Here is a 6895-nt window from a genome sequence, read left to right as displayed (position 1 = left end):
GTTTATAATGCTTTATGAATACTGGGTTCACAGAAAGTCTTACCAAAACATTTAGATGGGACATGCACTACAAAGCATCTGGCACTACAATGCCATCCAACCATTTTTCTGAATTAAACTCACCTACAATGGAATCATTAATTCATCTGGAGACAATGATTAATACTGGGTAACATATTTAGGTGTTTTTGTACAACATCTGTCTGAAAAGAAAAAGTCCAACTCTCTTTTTCATGTTTATGGCTTTCACATGGATCCATGTGAAAACTGTTACTTTCTGCCTATTATGCTGAGTAACACTTGACATAATTAGATATCTTTCAATCACTTTGGTAAAAAAAATGAAACCTGGCACCATGGCAGGTTTAAATTTACAATTGGATTTAAAGCTAATGTAGGCTGGGTGGACTCCTGGGAAATAGCCTTATCAAACAGCACTCCTCAGGTTAATGTATACCCTACCACTGCAAATGTATAATAACTGACTGATAGAGCTATCCAGTGTGGAAATTGACTCACCTTTTTAGTAGAGCTCCCAATTGACTGCAGATTTGCAGACAGAATTGCAGATACTATGTAAATCCTTCCACTTAATGGTTTAAATACATTCTGAATTCTTCAATCGATAAATATGTCAGTTGAGGTTCTGTCCTAGGGGCCATTCTTTAAACACCAAAAAGCTCTGATACACAGGACAAGCTAAATTACTTTTATTTGGCCAGCATCATTATAAGTAGGCTACTACTGTATAAACCTTAAAGTAGTAACCTTGGAAAGTATTTTGTTTAGTGATGAAATGTTGATTTGGCCCATTTAATTGCTAATAAGAAGAGTCCAAACAAAGAGTCCTTTTCCTTCGGTAACGTTAACTCATAGATGCGCTAGGCCTACTTATATTTCAGACAATGTCATTTGAACACTTGGGCATTATTAAGTCAGCTTCTCTCACCCTTTGAAACAAAGAAACTTTTCCCAAGATGATGAATGACACCCAACTGCAATACCCTCCACCCGCTATTGGGGCCAAGGGTGATGAGCAGACTTACCTATATCATCAGATTTTACTGCAGGTGATGCAGATATCAATGGACTTTTAAAAATCTCCTTACCCTTAATAAGTAATAAAGTAATAATAACAAAGGACAAATAAATGTTTTTAATAGGACCTTTGGTTTAAAGACCAGTGATGGGACAGCATACACTTTGTATTGGGGCTCTGCCACTATCATGGGGCAGCCGTGGCCTACTGGTTAGCGCTTCGGACCTGGAACTGGAGGGTTGCCGGTTGGCCAGCATGATTATAAGTAGGCTACTATAAACCTTCTTGTGTGCTTCACCTCACTGTGTGTTCACTGTGTGCTGAGTGTGTTTCACTAATTCACAGATTAAGATAAATGCAGAGACCAAATTTCCCTCACGGGATCAAAAGAGTATATATACTTATATATACAATGAGAGATGGCACTGAGTGTCTTCATTTATGGAAGTAAAGATCAGCTAAACTAGTACAAGCCACAGTGGATGGAGTGGTCTTTCAGAATAAGAGAAAAGCAATACAATTCTTCAATTAAAGGACAATTCCGGCGCAAAATGAACCTAGGGGTTAATAACATATGTGTACCGAGGTCGTCCGTTCTCTGGGATATGTTTTCATGCTAATCAAACGTGACCAGTTTTGCCACAAACCGCTAATAAGCGTCTAACGCTAGTCTTCGGGTAAAACTAAATCGCTACTTCTATACCACTAAGGCTCAAAATAGCACCACACTTCCACGGTAGCATAATGAGGGGCCCTACATGTAAACCGAAGCATTGAGAACTTTGTAAGTGTGCAGACAGTTCATTAACACATAGTTTAGAAACAGTACCGTTCACGTATACTATGAAGGTATATTGGGTGCAAAAGTGGCGAGCACATTTAACTGCAGATTTTGCATGTGCACACTAAAGTCATAAATGTGTAACAATAAAGTTGAAGTTGTACATATTTTTGTATACCTTGTTAACACAAAATAGGGGCTACGGGTTCACAAATCCTTTTTACAGGTACACAAATCCTATCCTGTGAGTCACAACTTTCAAGAGTCACGCACTCGACACTTTTGCTCCAATCGTTGCAGCGCAGTTGGTGCGAAACACATTATGAAATCACACTATGATCGATTATGAAACAGGGATGTGCAAATGTGTTTCGCAAAAAAAATATGTACAACTTCAACTTTACTGTTACACATTTATGACTTTAGTGTGCACATGCAAAATCTGCAGTTAAATGTGCTCGCCACTTTTGCACCCAATATACCTTCATAGTATACAGGCTGGCACCATCTTGGGAAAACCGTCACGTGACAATTCAGCTCACGTTGCACGACATGACTGTTGACTGTTACATGACTGTTTTCCCAACCCAGTCTCACTCCCTACTCGTCAAAGGTCTGACGCATGGTCAAGGGTCCTTGGCGTCAAATTCCAACGAGAAAGGTGTACCTTCTGCGTTGTTTTCCGACGTGGGGGTCCGTCAGATAGACATTCATGTTAATCCCTCATCCCAATAATAATAATAATAATAATAATAATAATAACAATAATCTCTAACTAAACTAACACGCGCATATTTCTGTATTGCGACCATTGTAGCCTACAGTTGTAACAGCGTGTAACAGTCGTTTTACTCTAACACAGTCTCAGGGAGTGAGACTGTGTTAGTTTTCCCAAGATGGCGCCTGCTTGTATACGTGAACGGTACTGTTTCTAAACTATCTGTTAATAAACTGTCTATACACTTACAAAGTTCTCAATGCTTCGGTTTACATGTAGGGCCCCTCATTATGCTACCGTGGAAGTGTGGTGCTATTTTGAGCCTTGTTAGTGGTATAGAAGTAGCGATTTCGTTTTACTTTGCATGTGCCCCGAAGACTAGCGTTAGACGCTTATTAGCGGTTTGTGGCAAAACTGGTCGCGTTTGATTAGCATGAAAACATATCCCAGTGAACGGACGACCTCGGTTCACATGTGTTATTAACCCCTAGGTTCATTTTGCGTCGGAATTGTCCTTTAAGTCAAGTCAAGTCATATTTATTTATATAGCACACTTAAACGCAATGCAATTGACCCAAGGTGCTCACAGAAATAAAATAAAACAGTAATTAAACAAAATATAAATGACAAAAAATAAATAAAAATACAAAAAATATTAGTAATGATAAAACTGAATATGATTGTAGATAAAGAAGATACGGTTACTCATTAAATGTGTGTGAGTGAGTGTGTGTGTGTGTGTGTGCGCGTGTGTGTGCGTGTGTGTGTGTGTGTGCACATGTGTGGCGGCTGCTGAATACTGATTTACCATTTTGGGTGAGCCAAAGGAAACATAAGGAGATGTGAGCAAATGTGGCCAAGTATAAACTGTAGCTGTGAAGTTGTTCTTGGGATAAAGAATTACATCAATTTCAGTGCCCCCTACAGGTAGAATTATTCTATTGATTATCAGTCTGGTGGGGCTACATGCCCAACAAGTTTGACATGCCCCAGTGTTTCAGTGTCCCGGGATTCATTGAAAACAAACAAAAACAACTTTGACAAAACCTTCGTGGTAACTAGCGGTGGTCATAATAAGAAACTGCTCCAAAAAATGTTGCATTGTATTGCACATTGAGACATCTTATAGCATTGCATTGTGTTACATGTAGTCCTCCATGGGGTACATATGTGACAAAAACACCCGCAGGACCAAGGGAACACAGGAACCAGGGAACTTAGAATCCTGGGAACATAGATGCAGTGTGCTGTCCCTAGTCCCTTTCTTTGTGCCGCAGTGTCAAGGGGCAGTCGTGGCCTACTGGTTAGTGCTTCGGACTTGTAACCGGGTTGCAGGTTCAAACCCCGACCAGTAGGCACGGCTGACCCCTTGACACTGCTCCCCGAGCGCCGCTTTCAGTGAAACACTTTGCAGGCAGCTCACTGCGCCGGGATTACTGTGTGCTGAGTGTGTTTCACTAATTCACGGATTGGGACAAATGCAGAGACCAAATTTCCCTCACGGGATCAAAAGAGTATATATACTTATACAAGGTGATGCAAAAGATTTTCTGTACATTTAGTTTACATTTTAGTCTCAGGAGATCACTGTTTCATTGAGGAATAATGGGAGTTTAGAGTTTGGCATCTAGAGCTAAAATGCCATAGAAAAAGCACATGGCTAATTGTTAGCTAAGACTGATTCGGTCATCACTGTTGTTAAACTAGTTTTAAAGGTACACTATGCCGGTTTAGGTATTTTTTGTGACTGTAGAGCTCCCTCTAGAGTCGCGATATATTCATATTTTACTCTGCTGTTGTAAATAGCAATCTTCTCATGACTTATCCCCCTTGTACACAATGAGGAGGTGAAGGAATAGAAACAGGCAAAAATTCCAGGCAAAATCAAAGAGCTATCTACTGACAAGCTAATGTTTCACGATTCTCGCGAGATTTGTCAGACCGCCGTTCTTGAAGTTGCATGGCTGGTTTTCTTGGAGGCAAAATATATCATTCTTCATATCGTTATCATTATAGTTTAGGTGTGGACATTGTCATTCATATTTGCTGTAGCGATAGTTTTTACCCGTTTTTTTTATAGTTCTTGGTGTGAACGGCCCTTAAGAGTTGAGGACCAGTGGGGTGCAATCAAGCCACTGTGTATGTGGTTTCCAATGCTTCAGTGCAAAATAGGCGTCTCCCATGTGTAGTCATGAAACATCCTTTTATAATATCACAGAGTTATCCATTCTAAAGCCTCCCTCAGTTGAGTCTGAATTTTCCAGGCACACTGTTGACCTGACCAAACAATAAACTGAATAATTGTCTGATTGGTCAGTGCCAAAGCGTTGGAATTCTGCTATCCTGATGTCTGAGCTTGAACAGACCAAAAGCTTGTTGGAAGGTTTTCATATAATCGGCAAAGAATATGTATTCAAGAATATAGAAAAAGTCAGTATCGTGAAGATAAAGTAAATGTGTGTGCAGGAGATTTGTCCAAGCGCAGACGGAGAGGAGGAAGCCCGTCTGCATAGCGGAGCCGAGGCCTTCTTCTCCTGCGGCCCATCAAGTGGACACAGCACACCTGCTCATCCCAGTCCACGTGCTGCTGCAAGATTCAGACGCAGACAGGCACACAGGTGCACAGAGTGGTGAGGCCAGTGTAGGCCCAGCAGGGCCGGAACATTATGGAATGGTTCCACAAAATAAAACAACTCCTTAGGTAGATATGATCTCTGCCTCATGCTTTAGCATAGAGTAAATATGTATGTACAGTATGGTCAGTCAAAAAACCCCAAAGGAAAATGTCATCTGGGTTTAACATAAATATAATCTTTGACAAGCTTTACCATTCTGATTAAGATTCAATTCTTAACCGCTGGCTTAGGAATAGAATAAATATTTCTGCAAAATTATTCTCATTCTCATTCCTTTATAACAAGGCTGTGGATTTGACTTTAAAAATACATTTCCTCTCATCTATGCCCTCCATAGGTGCTGACTACAGTGATTGGAGGGAAAGATCAGCATTATGCTGTAATGCCATCTGCTGTCCAGAAAGAGAATTACACTACCAACTGATGGAAAGTGAGAACAAGGTTACACAGCGATGATGTATGTAAATTGCTTTCTCCCAGGACTACTGTCTAACATAAATATTGTTGTCAATAGTCTTTGTAGTGTATCACAGCACATATACACAAGAACAATAGGCCTACACAATCATTTTACAATGTCAAAATATCCAAGAACAGGCAGATGGAGTAAAATACCTTCTATGACCTAAATAATAAAAAATATTTAAACTTTTGGTGAAGGTTGTTGAGAAGGGTGTTTAAGGCTGATGACTGGCTGAAGGTTGACCCTGGTTTTAAAAAAACATGTTCATGTCAGACAGGGTACTCTGAAAGAGAGAAGAGTACTGAATCCATGCATACACCTACTGTATCCCACGGCGACTGAGCTAATAATGCAGTGATCAGTTACAAGGATAGGCCAACCTTTATTAATCATCTACAGTATGGCAATATGAACTAGAAAAGCATTTCCTGAAGGAAATACAGTGCATGAAAATGCAAAAATATGATGTAAAATATCATACAGAGTAAAAACAAACTATATTGGTTGCTAAGTAGATGAGGTTTAATATAGTTGGAATGACTGAACAGTTAAATAGGTGGATAGTTTAAATGGTTAAATTATTTAGGTAGATAGTTGACGATAACTGACAGTTGGAATGGCTCTAATGTTTGCTAGCAGTTATGCCAACTATGTTAATAAAGATAATAATGTTAACAAAGTTACTATGCTAACTAGCATGCTAACTATGCTAACCATGTTACTTAGCTAATTGTTTTTAACAGTTTTGCTAAAAATGCTAACTAGCATGCTAACATGCTAGCATGTTAACTATGCTAACCACGTTACTTAGCTGACTTAGCTAATCATTTTAAGCAGTTTTGCTAAAAATGCTAATTAGCATGCTAACATGCTAGCATGCTAACTATGCTAACCATGTGACTTAGCTAACTTAGCTAATCATTTTAAGCAGTTTTGCTAAAAATGCTAATTAGCATGCTAACATGCTAGCATGCTAACTATGCTAACCATGTGACTTAGCTAACTTAGCTAATCATTTTAAGCAGTTTTGCTAAAAATGCTAATTAGCATGGTAACATGCTAGCATGCTAACTATGCTAACCATGTGACTTAGCTAACTTAGCTAATCATTTTTAGCAGTTTTGCTAAAAATGCTAACTAGCATGCTAACATGCTAACTATGTTAACCATGTTACTTAGCTAACTTAGCTAACTAGCTACAGTGGGTAGGAGTCATAGTTGATGACAAGTAACAGTTACAATGGCTGAACAGTTAAAA

The sequence above is a fragment of the Alosa sapidissima genome, chromosome 7 (assembly GCF_018492685.1).
Source record: "Alosa sapidissima isolate fAloSap1 chromosome 7, fAloSap1.pri, whole genome shotgun sequence".
Taxonomy (NCBI): domain Eukaryota; kingdom Metazoa; phylum Chordata; class Actinopteri; order Clupeiformes; family Clupeidae; genus Alosa; species Alosa sapidissima.
This window is presented reverse-complemented; position numbering follows the sequence as displayed.